We start from the raw sequence: 13,372 nt of genomic DNA, 5'->3' as shown, positions 1-13,372 counted from the left end.
TATAATGTTGAGTTGGACTAAGTGTTCATTCATACACACAAAAAAATTTTTTTTTTATTTCAATCACGAAAATCGCGGATTCAATCATTTTTTTAATTGAAATGTCTTCAATCACGAAAATGATAGTATCAATCACCCATTTTGATTGAAAACCAACACGATTTTTAATTAAAAATTTAATTGACTTTTGTCACGGAATCAATTAATTGTGTGATTGAATCAATTAAAAACGTGATTGATTTTTAACATAAAATTCAATCACAGTTTTAATTGAATCAATTAAAATTTTAATTAATTTCGCGACAAAAATCAATCAACTATTTGATTCATTCAATTAAATAATTAATTGAAATTGGCTATAAATTTCGATCAAAAAATGTATATATTGCGACCACAAAATCGTATTTACTTTTTTTTTCTTTTGAAATAAAAGAAAATATGTGTTTCTTATAAAACATATTTAATATTTTATTATTTTTTGAATTATGCAATAGACAAATAAATTTGGTTCTTGTCATTTGTGTTTTGTTCTAACATAACTTACAAATACAACTACTATCAATAACAACTATAGGGTGAAAAAATAAATTATATAAATCATTATCTTCCTTATAATAATAACCATGTTAACATGTTCCTTCTAATATGTAGATGCGACTAGATTTCCAATAAATCAGCAGCCTGTAAGCTAAATTAGTTTTTCTGAAAGTAAACAGAATAATTCGAATTTAATTTTGTTCAATTAAAAGTTAATTTTGTTAAACATTACCTGCATAGAATATCAAGTTCAATTCTTAGTTCCAGGTTGCAGATTTATAATCTTCTTTTGCAGTTGTAGTCTTTTAGCATAAAAAGGTGTATTAAGGAGCTCGGTAATTTAATTTTAGTAACAATTCCTTTCCAAAATTTCCACACATTAAAATCGTCTATTAAAATTTGAACCAATCAAAGACAAAAATAATGGGAAAGCAATGTAATATTTGGTATTATATTGATGATAATGTGCAATTCTGGAAATAGAAAAAAATATAAATGGAAAATACATATTTTTATTATTTTCTGATATTTTTCATATTTTTAAATCCAAAAGAAAGAACTTTTTTACCATTGCCATAATTCAGCTCATTAGTTTATATACCAGATATACTGCTCTCTACTTGGGTTCAAACTGAAAAAGGCAGGTAAAACAAAAATGCAATTTAATGCCAACGCTACTTCGCAACTTCAAGGTGAATCTTCCAACAAACCCATACCGCTCTTGGTTTTAAGAAAACTAGGAGTGAAAAAAAATTATAATTTTAAAAGTACCGTACCCACTTTTTTATTGCAAACATATTATTATATATTTAATAAAATGATGGAGTTGGTGGGATTGATTGGTCAATTTCACGAAATAAAATTGGTCACTAAAAGAAATGAATAAAAAATATATTATTTTAGTCCGTTTAATGTAAACAGGCTTCAATGGAAAACGGTATTCACATTTCACAATTTTTTACCTTCAATAAACGTAGATTGTTTTCCATTTTTACAATACCACAAAACACAAACACAGGTAATTTCAAATGCGTTCTGTCATATATTTTTTCAAACCTTTACCACGTGTCCGTTTGTTGTTGCACACTTTATTTATTTCAACCCTTTGCTATGATTTGTTGTTGCGTTCAAAATATTTATGCACACATTTTGAATGCAGCAGACAGAATGTCGCCAATCATGTTTTTCAATTTACGCGAAAAACAAAAACCCAACCGTTCGTTACGAGTTACTTCCACAGACTGATCTCTCCATCATACATTGTTGAATAAATACCCATTCTCTTGTTCTCTTTTCGCTCTTTCCATTGCTCAAAATTATTCAGTTTCAATCACAAAGGTGATTGGATCAATCACATGTGTAATTGGAAACGGAAAAAATTTCAATCACGTTTGTAATTGAAAATTATTTCCGAATTGATTAACAAATTGATTGAATCAATTAATATTTTAATTGGAAACGTAACAAATATCAATCATTTTTTTAATTGGTTTTTATTCGGATTTGATTAAGTAATTAATTGAATCAATTAACATATTAATTGAATCCGTTTCCAAATTCAATTAAGTGTTTAATTGAAAAAATTTTGGTGATAATTTTTTGTGTGTATTTACCGGTCAAGAACTGAATTATATAGGTTTTTATTCTGCCATTTTTCCTAATGGACTAAAGTCCAATTTAGAAGACGATGTTAAGGAGTTTTAAGATACCTTGCCATTGGCAAGTATTACCACAACCCAAGTCATTCGATTATGGATGACAGTCTTTAGTAGAAGTTTTTACGCAATCCATGCCCAGCAAAAAAAATCTAAGTTGTGCCTGAATTGCGACATGGAGGTGAATTGGGAGAAATTAAATTTTGCATGGAGAAATGATTAGGTTTTTGTATGTATGTTATGTATTAAATGAAGTACGTAACAAAGACGTTTTACGTGTGTTTTATTAAACTAAATATTATTAAACCAATACCATTTTGGTATTATTTGGTAATACCGCACTGTTTATACATCAATACCTTTATGGTATAAATAATAGTACCGCTTAGGTATTATTTTCAATATCATATTGGTACTTTCATAATACCGAATCGTACTTTCATGCTTTGCGTACCGCCTGTACCATTCGGTATTGATATTGTACCATACGGGGTTAGCTAACTAACAATAACGTACGGTATCGATTTGAGCCCGTATGGTAATAATTTTTCTATGGGTGTAACAAAATAAAACCGATAAACATAAAGAATATATATTTTTTAATCTTAATAAACAAATTAATCGCTGGTGAGATTTAAACCTGTGTTCTTTATTTTTTCATTCATACTAATAAAGAACATCTCCAGAAGTTGTTAGAATGCATTGGTGTCATATTACGATTGAATTGACGTTTCAATGCGTCACGTTCAATGGCGTTTGTAGTTGAATGTGATAAGGCGTTCTGTTATCGTGTCAACAAACCCAGGTTCAACCCCCGGTCGGAGCGAAAAAGTTTTTCAAATGGGAAAAATTAAATAATAAGAAAATAAAAGTGTAACAAAAAATACTGACAAAAATAAAAGTCAAAGGGTTGAAGAAAAAAGTGAAAGGAGCAAATTCTAAAGCAGTACAAACAATCCGAAAACCAAGTACTTCCGTCCAATGACAAGCCCATGTAAAATTGGGTGATGCTCCAAGTTTTCACTACTTCCGGATCACAAGTTGGTGATCCATATTACTTTCTAGAAGCTCTTTTTTGCTGGGATGGCGGAGAGTACATAAGATACGGCCTGGCCGAACTTACAGCCGTATATATTTGTTATATTTACTCTTATGTGCTTTTGTTGTAAATAAAATTGAGTTAAAATACTTCGGTATCCAGAACTTCGCTACGTTAGCCAACGAACTTTTAAATGGCACTATCCTGCCAGCATTTCAAAGTTCCATTTCATCCTCATCGCTACCACAGACTCGTAAATGTCACTTCAACCATCGCCAACTGTGATGGGGGAAGCATATCAAAAAGTACAAAATGTACATGAAAGTATTTTGCCATCACTATTGTTAGAAAACCCATTTTATATTTTGTGAAACGCCAAGCGCAACTAGCTTATTATAATTTATTTAAATAAAAACGAAAATAAAGTGCTGAAAACATAGCTATTACGCTTAAAATTGTGAAAGGTATATGGTGAACAAGTTTCGATTTTAAATGGAATAAAGTGATTGTTTTTTTCAGGTATTTTTCCAGATATGCTGCCTCCATAGAAAATAAATAAACGGCTGATAGACGCTGCAACATGTAACTTGCTACGTGTAAATCAACATCATTCTTTTATTAATGAATAAAGTTATATTAAATGTGATGGGATAAACGGAAATATATTATATTTATAAGAATTTATAAATGTTTAATCAAATTAATAAAGATCTACACAATCGTGTTTTACTTGACCACAATGATTCTTTGACAACTACCTTAGAATGCACTTTTTCTGATAGTTTGAAGGGGGCTCTTATTGGCGTCTTTCTAATTTGATCTAAAAAGGCATCTAATAATTGCACTGATGAAAAACTTTTTTGTAGTAACTTGGTGTGGTATAACTTCTCAATAGTGACGGCGCTTTTCCGACGAGGTTTTGATGTCGTATACGATTGTTTTCGACGTGGTGGGGATTCTCAGTAGTGCCGTCAAATCCAAAAATTTTGGCAGGGAGTAAATTCACTTATTTGTCTAAAATTTTCCAATTCTTTTTATTTCTTCCAATTGACCACGAACATCGTTGCACAGAAAAGTATTGAACACCACATGGAAGTGTTTTATAAAAATTTTCTCATATTATCTTCAACACCTTGTCAAAGATTTCGTCAACATTTTGGCAAATTGGAAGCACTTCGCAAACAATTTGAAGCTGTATTGAAGAAGAGCTTTTTCAAGTCAAGTTGAATTTATGTTATTTATTTTTATTTTTTATTTATTTAACTCATTTTACAACCAAGCCGAAATGGACATATACGGTTACAGAGATACTCATCATAAAGAAATACATTAAATTTACTTAAAAAATAATAATAAAAATAATTAGGACTACAATCAAGGACTGCATGATGGCAAATATTCGATGGGAAAATTGCAAGGGTTGTAACGACACCAAGCAAATATGGCCCCATTTAAACTTAAACCGCACACTAGATATGCTAGTGTTCTCAAGGCGTCAGATAGCACTCCTGATATCTGCTATAACGGGTCGCTGCCTGATAGGCGAATTTGCAAAAACTATAGGTGCGAAGTATAATGACTATTGTATAAGCTGTCATGATGTGGAGGAAAAGGAATCAATTAAACACCTCTTGTGTGAGTGTCCTGCTTTTTGTGTAAAGATAAGTACTATGTTCGCTTTTCGCATGGAAATTTTCGTGGTTACTTTATTAAAACAGTTCAATATAAAGCAGACAAATTAACTCAATTGATGCGTAGTTTCTTGTTCCTATAGATTTCGGTAAGACTTTACAGGAATAAGTTTGTTTTCATTTATAATCTTGGTTATTTAAGGAAAAGTAATCGCGATAATAAAGTGATTTTCAACTCGAAAACCGAACATAGTACCTACCCTTAGGGTAGGTACTATGTTCGGTTTTCGGTTTCGGCGTAAGCGAATTTTAGGAGCATATACACGGATGAAAAAGACTGTTTTTCATATGTTTGGCTATAAACATTATATGTTTGGAACACAAATTTTTAAACACAATATTTTTGAGTGCAAGCATATAATGTTCATAAACTAGCATAACATGTTTGGGACATATATGTTAATATGTTAGAACATATTATGTTTGGGACATAAAATGTTTGTAAATATAATATGCTTGGATGATAAATATAATATGCTTGGTCCGCTGTTCGAATCCCCGCCCGGCAAAAGGTAAAATTAAAATAAAAAAAATTGAATAATTTCTTCTACAATGTTTGTATTACAGAAAAAGGTGCTAAGAACTAAAAATGTCGTGGAAGTGAGAAAGATGTGGGGGAATATACAGTTAGGCAGAAACAAAATTTTGAGCATTCAGGTCGAAAACCTATGTTGTTAGCACCTATATTACCTGTTTATTTTCATAATTCATTATGATTATAAATATATAAATAAATATATAAAATTTTGAGCACAATATTGTTTGGGAGAATTTTTTTTAAGCATATAATATTTTTGGGTGCAAAATGCTTCCAAACATATTATATGTTCACATAATAACATATTGTTTTTTGGAAGACAACATTATTGAATTTGGATGCAAAAATACAAAATGTTTGGAAATTGACTACCCAAACATATATTGTTTAGACCAATATGCTTTCAAACATATTATATATTGGAAGAGATCAAACCTATAAATGTTTGGGCAATAGCCAAAAATGTATATGCTTGAAGCAAAATATGTTTGGGAGTATATGTTACAGAAGCGATTTTTTGTGAGCGTGTAGCTTTAGATTACTGGCTGACCTGGAAAACGTTAACTTAAGCAGTTTGTTAATGTTTTTGGAGCAATCTGGTTGATTCCACAAAAGTAAATAATAGAGAAGGTTCAGTGGTTAAGAGTAGAAGTGCCCATATGTAATAGGTACTTTTAGTTAAATGTGGTATCACAATGGACTGAATAGTGTAAGTGAGCCTGAAATTTAATCGGGCTGCCATTTTAACCTAACCTAACCTAAGGACTACAATCTGATATATGAATATAAAAAAAATTAAGAATTGATTACTACTCTCAAATATACATAATACAATTAGGCAGAAAAAAAATTGAGCACAATCTTCTTTGGGAGAAAATTCTTCTAACCATACAATATTTTTGGGTTCCAAATATTTCCAAACATATTATATGTTCACATAAGGACATATAGTTTTTTGGAAGACAACATTATTGAATTTGGATGGAAAAATACAAAATGTTTGGAACTTAGACTACCCAAACATATTATATTGTTTAGACCAATATGCTTTCAAACATATTATATATTGGAAGAAATAAAACATATAAATGTTTGGGCAACACCCATGTATATGCTTGAAGCAAAATATGTTTGGGAGTATATGTTACAGAAACGATTTTTTAAGGGTGTATATATATATATATATATATATATATATATATATATATATATATATATATATATATATATATATATATATATATATATATATATATATATATATATATATATATATATATATATATGTATATATATATATATATATATATATATATATATATATATATATATATATATATATATATATATATATATATATATATATATATATATATATATATATATATATATATATATATATATATATATATATATATATATATATATATATATATATATATATATATATATATATATATATATATATATATATATATATATATATATATATATATATATATATATATATATATATATATATATATATATATATATATATATATATATATATATATATATATATATATATATATATATATATATATATATATATATATATATATGTATGTGGTGCGCATACTTTGACGCCATTTTTTACATTTAATGTATACTTCGGCGACATTTGCATACTTTGGCACCAGGTTCCATAATTTTCGTATATGTACCGCATACTTTGGCGACATTTAGCATTTTGGGCCATTTTGACTTTTTAATACCAATTGTTGTTTTTAGGTACATTTTTACAAGCTCTTCACTTGTATGTTAACATTTTTGCATTTCACACAAGGATTATTGAGAAAATTACGAAATAAAACAGAGAAAAATTCCACATTTACATTTGAATGTGCATGACAGTGTTACCACATTGACAATTATGTAGTTTGCCTGAGTTCACTGCACTGGTAATACTAAACTACTGTTGCGTACATGTGGCATTCTTTCATTAAAATATAGAATACAGGGTGCTTCATAACAAATTAATTGTATTTTCAGATGGCGGCAAAATTTAATACTGGATGTATCATAACATTACGATTATTTTAATCGTTAGACGCTGCTGTGTTAACTCAGTAGATGGTGCAGTTTGTTAAGGCGAATGTTGATACGTGTATTATGGAATACTAGGGTTCAAGTCATGGCGGAGAAAACAATGTTCGATAAATGAGAGATTGTTTCGTAATTTAAATTTATTGTAAAAATTAAAACATGTAAAGTAGTGTGCATAACATGATTACTGTGAAGAATTTACAAAAAAGAAATTTATTTCCCCATTTTTATACCCTCCACCATAGGATACGAGTATATTAACTTTGTCATTCCGTTTGTAACACATCAAAATATTGCTCTAAAACCCCATAAAGTATATATATTCTGAGTTGTGGTAAAATTCTGAGTCGATCTAAGCATGTCCATCCTTCTGTTGAAATCACGCTAACTTTCGAACGAAACAAGCTATCGTCTTGAAACTTGGCACAAATAGTTGTTATTGATGTAGGTCGCATGGTATTGAAAATGGCCCTATCGGGCCACTATATAGCCTCATATAAACCGATCCCCAGATTTGACCTCCGGAGCCTATAGGAGGAGCAAACATCATCCGATCCGTTTGGAATTAGGTACTTAGTGTGGTCTTAGTATGGTCTCTAAAAACCATGCAAAAATTGGTTCATATCAGTTAGGTTAGATTATGTGGCAGCCCAATGTATCAGGCTCACTTAGACTATTCAGTCCATTTTGATACCACAGTGGTGAACTTCTCTCTTATCACTGAGTGCTGCCCGATTCCATGTTAAGCTCAATGACAAGGGACCTCCTTTTTATAGCCGAGTCCGAACGGCGTATAGCCCCCATATAAACCGATCCCCAGATTTGACCTCCGGAGCCTCTAGGAGGAGCAAAATTCATCAGATTCGTTTGAAAATTTGTACATTGAGTTAGTATATGGTCTGTAACAACCATGCAAAAATTGGTTCATATCGGTCTAAACTTATATAAAGCCCCCATACAAACCGATCCTCAGATTGGACCTCCAGAACCTCTTGAAGGATCAAAATAGAACCGGTCCATGGTTACATATAGCCCCCATATAAATCGATCCCCAGATTTGACTTCGGGAACCTCTTGGAGGAGCACAATTCGTTTGAAATTTGGTACATTGTGTTAGTATATGGCCGCTAACAGCCATGTAAAAATTGGTCCTTATCGGTCTTTAGATATATATATAGCCGATGGTGAATCACACAAAAATTGGTCCATATCGCTAAAAATAATCTACCAAAACTTTATTTCTATACAAATTTTTTTCAAAATTTTATTACTATAGAAAATTTTGTAAAAATTTTATTTCTATAGAAAACATTGTCAAAATTTTATTTCTACAGAAAATGTTGTCAAAATGTTATTTATATAGAAAATTTTGACAACATTTTATTTCTATAAATTTTTTTTTCCAAGTTTTATTTCTAAATGAAATTTTGTCCATGTTTTATTTCTATAAGAAATTTTGTCAATATTTTATTTCAAAATTATCAAAATTTTATAACTATAGAAAGTTTTGTCAAAATTGTATTTCTTTTATAAATGTATATGTGAATATAATTTATATTAGGCATGTCATTCGGGATCGATTCCTAAATATCCCGGGATTATATTTGAAGTAATAACAATCTTGCTGTACATTAAACCAATTTAGTTTAATTAAATTTTATTAACAAAAACAAAAGAAGATAACAGTAAATTAAAGTGCTTTTTAAATTGCTATCATACTTAAGAAACACTTAGTCCAACTCAATATTGTGAAGAAAAGAAACACAACAATATTATGGCAAAATTAATAAAATAAAATGCATTTTACGCTATCCTATCGCTATTTAGTATAATAAATTCTTACTCAAGGTGTACCATAAATGTTTTTGTAACTCAATTTGGTTTCAAAATAAAATTCCTCAGGTGACTGCCCTAATGTGAATATAAGAAACTTTTTTTTCTTATATGCAATAATTGGCTATAAGAAAAAAAACGCATATAAGAAAACCAAATGCGGGATTTTCTGAGTTTCTAAGTTCGAGCTTAGCTTAGCTAAAATCATAAATGAATAAGTAAAAGCAGAATAAAATTATATAGTTTTGTTTAGTTTTGTTTATTTACTTCTTATTTCGGCTTAAGGTTCTTTAAAAAATAATATAGTTTTGATTAATTATAATATTTATTTTTCCACCGCCGTTTAATTTTATTACTTCAATGGATGTTATTTTTGGAACGTTTTGAAAATTGCGTGCATTATATTTTTTTGTAGACTTTAAATGAAAAAAAACATAGTTATACAAAGATAAATACCGAAAATAATAAAATAACAAGTGAGTAAAGTAGAAAGTCGAGCGGGGCCGACTATATCATACTCTAAACCACACCTACTGAATTAGTAAACATAAGCATTTGTGGGGTAACATTATGAAAATTAAGGAGTACTTGTTTATTGTAATTTCATCACAATCTGAACCAAGTATAGTATTAGGAGGTATACTTGGTTTTACACCTACAGAGTTAGGTTAGGTCGATACAGATATCAGCTCATTAGACTAACTTAGAACTTCCCTCTTATCACTGAGTGCTGCCAGATTCTATGTTAAGCTCAATGATAATAGCCGAGTGCGAATGGTGTTCCACATTGCAGTGAAACCACTTATACCCACAGAAAAAGTCATGAACGGCGTGGTCATTTCGAAACGATCCGTTCATGAAAGTGAATCAACACACTTGTGTTGTCAAACTGAGAACAGATGGGGTCAATCTGACAACGTAAAAATGACACCATACGTTGTCAAAACAACAACCAGCGTTCATGATCTGAAAACGTAATGGTTACGAATTTGTAAACAAAATTAAAAAAAAAGATTTCCGCTACCGTGACTCGAACCTGTGTTGCCTACACGATACGCATTAACAGTCGCCTCAGCACATTGCACCAACGGCGCAGCTGCGACAGTAACGTCTAAAGATTATTTTAAGCCTTTTAATGGCCAAAGAAAAACGATTGCCGTTCATGTAATCGTGAACGCCCGTGGACATTCCGTTTTGATTTTTTGTGGACGTTTCCGTTTCATTTTGACAACGTCCGTTCACGATTGTGAAACGCGATTTTTTCTGTTAGTGTAGAGAAGCTGAGGTGAGGATATCCACAGCTGTTTGGTCGAAAATGGATTTTAGCCCACGACCCTCTTTGGAACCGGACATACTTTTTTTCAGTGTATATAATAAGTTATTAAGGAAATAAAATTTTGAATCTGCACTGAAAAAAAAGCATGCCCGGTTCCAAAGATTTTGTCTTTACTTTAAAAATTTTGGTATTGATTCCGAGCCAAAGAAGCGGAGAATTCAAGTAAGGATAATTTTAAGACACAATTCTCCTTTAAATCTGGGTTTTGTGTACTTGAATCTAGGAGGCAAATTTTAATTGTTCGTTTTTTCAGCTTTCTTTCTTCATATGCTATTAACGTCTTTTAAAAACAAGTTAACGACAACTTTATTTTCCAAATTCAAACTCGACTTCCAGTAGTAATTATGCTATGTTTCAAGTAAAAAACGTCTTTAAAATAAAGTGTTGAAAAACATGTCCTATTTTTGAACGAGTGTTTGCTTTGTAGTCAAGATGCAAAACGACACCAAATTTAAAGACAATTTCATTAAATTTAAAGAATTTTTCTGAATTATTAAAGTCAAGTTGACCTTAGCCCAAAAAATTTTTCTTTCATGTTATGATACCCAGTTTTAAGTCAAATCACTTAATTATCAGGACAACACGACTTCATTAAAAAGTTTATCGACTTTTGGACAATGCAAAAAACTTTATATTAGAGAAATGCGTCTTCTTCGCTAAGCAAAATTTGCATTTGTATTTTAAAGACATGAAATCTTTGGCCTCACGACAATATTTTTTTCAGTGTGGTATTATTTTTATAACATCAAAAACTACAATAAATAAAATCGTATTCATAAGATCAAAACATTTTTAAACGCGCGATAAAAACAAATCTGTTATTTATTAATGGAGTGGATTGACATTTACGAAAATTGGACAACAATAGGTACTTCCAATAAAAGTTATTCAGTATAAACTTGCAAGACAGTAAGAATGGGTTTTATTCTCTTGGGTAAAATTAGAAGAAGTGTATACGTTCACGAATTTATCATTAATTCAGCGGTTTTAAACCAATTTAAACGAAATATATTGATATTTTCTAATGCACTTCTATGTGAAATTGTGCAATAAATCGCACATTGGATTTGTTATTTGATAATTGCAAGTTTTTACTGGGAAATGTAAACGGCGGACTTCCAGTAAAAATTTGTGATAGTAATCAAAATGTATCGAGTACGCAAACAGAGCTCATATGGCTTAGATATTGTTATAGTCTCACAGAAGTAGAATTAAAATGAATACAATAGAATTAAAATGAATACACTGAAAAAAATATTGACTTAATATGGAAGATTATGCAACATAAATTTTAGGAATCGAAATTTACCAAATGTTAACATAAGGACAAAATTTTTTGAAATAATGACATTTTAATTAAATGAAAGTTTACAATCCTTGCTTCAAAATTTTTTTTCATTAAATTTAGGACACAAATCTTGAAAATTTGCGTCTCTCTGCTGAAGTTGTAGGTCTTTCAAGTAAGGCAAATTTTCCTTAAAATAAAGAGAAACATTTTTAATTTAAAGAAATCGTCTTTAACTCAACTGAGATATTGAATTTTTAAATTGAATATAAAATCGCTTTAAATATAGGCTAACACTTATTTTAAGGATTGGTGTCTTTGGTTTAAAGTTTTTTAGCATTAAGAAAACTTTGAAGTACCTGACATAATTTGGATTTTGAAATTGGAATTTGTTTGTTTATAAATACCTTTATTAATATATCGCAAAAAGAGGATAAGAATTCGATGAATGAGGTCTGTATCCAATTTTAATTTTATTGATCCTAGATTTAAAGTCAGGATGGTCCGTCAAAATGGTCTTTATTTTAAAGAAGCCGCATCTTTGGCTCGGAGTCAATACCAAAATACTTAAGGGAAAGCCAAAATCTTTGGATCCAAGTAAACTTTTTTTGAGTGTACAATTAAAATAATTTTAAGCGAAATAAAGCCGTTAAGTTTTTTAAATTTCAATAAAAAATGTGAGTTTTGATACAACAAAATTTAGCTTTTTTCTACCATTTTTAAACATTTTTTAGCTATTTTTTCGGGCAAATCTAGCGGTTTTTGATGAAACAATTCTGGCAACGCTGGAGCTATATCTAAATCTGAACCGATTTGGATAATATTATTCAGGTTTGGTCGATACCACAAATTTTAGTACGATCGGTTGATAAATAAGAGTTTTATGGTCAAATTTAGGGAAATCGGGCGATACATATATATGGGAGCTATAGTTAATCTGAGCCGATCTCGTTGATTTTGTGCACATATTACTAGTGTTATAAAAGATTATAGTACGCCAAGTTTGAGTCAAATCGGTTTATAAATCAGGGCTTTTTGGCCAAATTTCGGAAAATTGGGCGATATCAACTGCGATCGAGCTATATCTAAATCTGAAGCGATTTCGATGAAATTTTACAGACTATAAATTTCGCCAAGAATTGAACCTGCGTTCTGTAATTTTTATACCTTGAAGCACATTGTGGTAAGGGTATAATAACTTTGATCTGTCCTACCAGAGATATTGAAAATATATACCAATCGACTTAGAATATCCTCCTGAGTCGATCTGACCTTTGAGTCCGTTCGCCCATGTATTTGTTATTTGTAGAATTCCGTTTCCAATTTTTAACCAATTTTAATGAAATTCCGCACAGGGTGTTTTCTTGGTT

General features: G+C 30.1%; 1 long non-coding RNA gene across 1 annotated transcript; it reads right to left on the bottom strand.

Moving 5' to 3' along the window:
* Positions 1 to 443: 443 nt before the first annotated feature.
* On the bottom strand, positions 444 to 945 carry LOC142232987 (uncharacterized). Its single transcript, XR_012721271.1, has 2 exons — positions 770 to 945; positions 444 to 702 (listed from the first exon to the last, which is right to left on the bottom strand). It is a non-coding gene; the product is annotated as an uncharacterized LOC142232987 (long non-coding RNA).
* Between the last annotated feature and the right edge of the window lie 12,427 nt (positions 946 to 13,372).

The sequence above is a fragment of the Haematobia irritans genome, chromosome 4, assembly GCF_050003625.1.
Source record: "Haematobia irritans isolate KBUSLIRL chromosome 4, ASM5000362v1, whole genome shotgun sequence".
Taxonomy (NCBI): Eukaryota; Metazoa; Arthropoda; class Insecta; order Diptera; family Muscidae; genus Haematobia; species Haematobia irritans.
The sequence above is the reverse complement of the archived record's forward strand: the minus strand, read 5'-3'. Positions and strand labels throughout refer to the sequence as shown.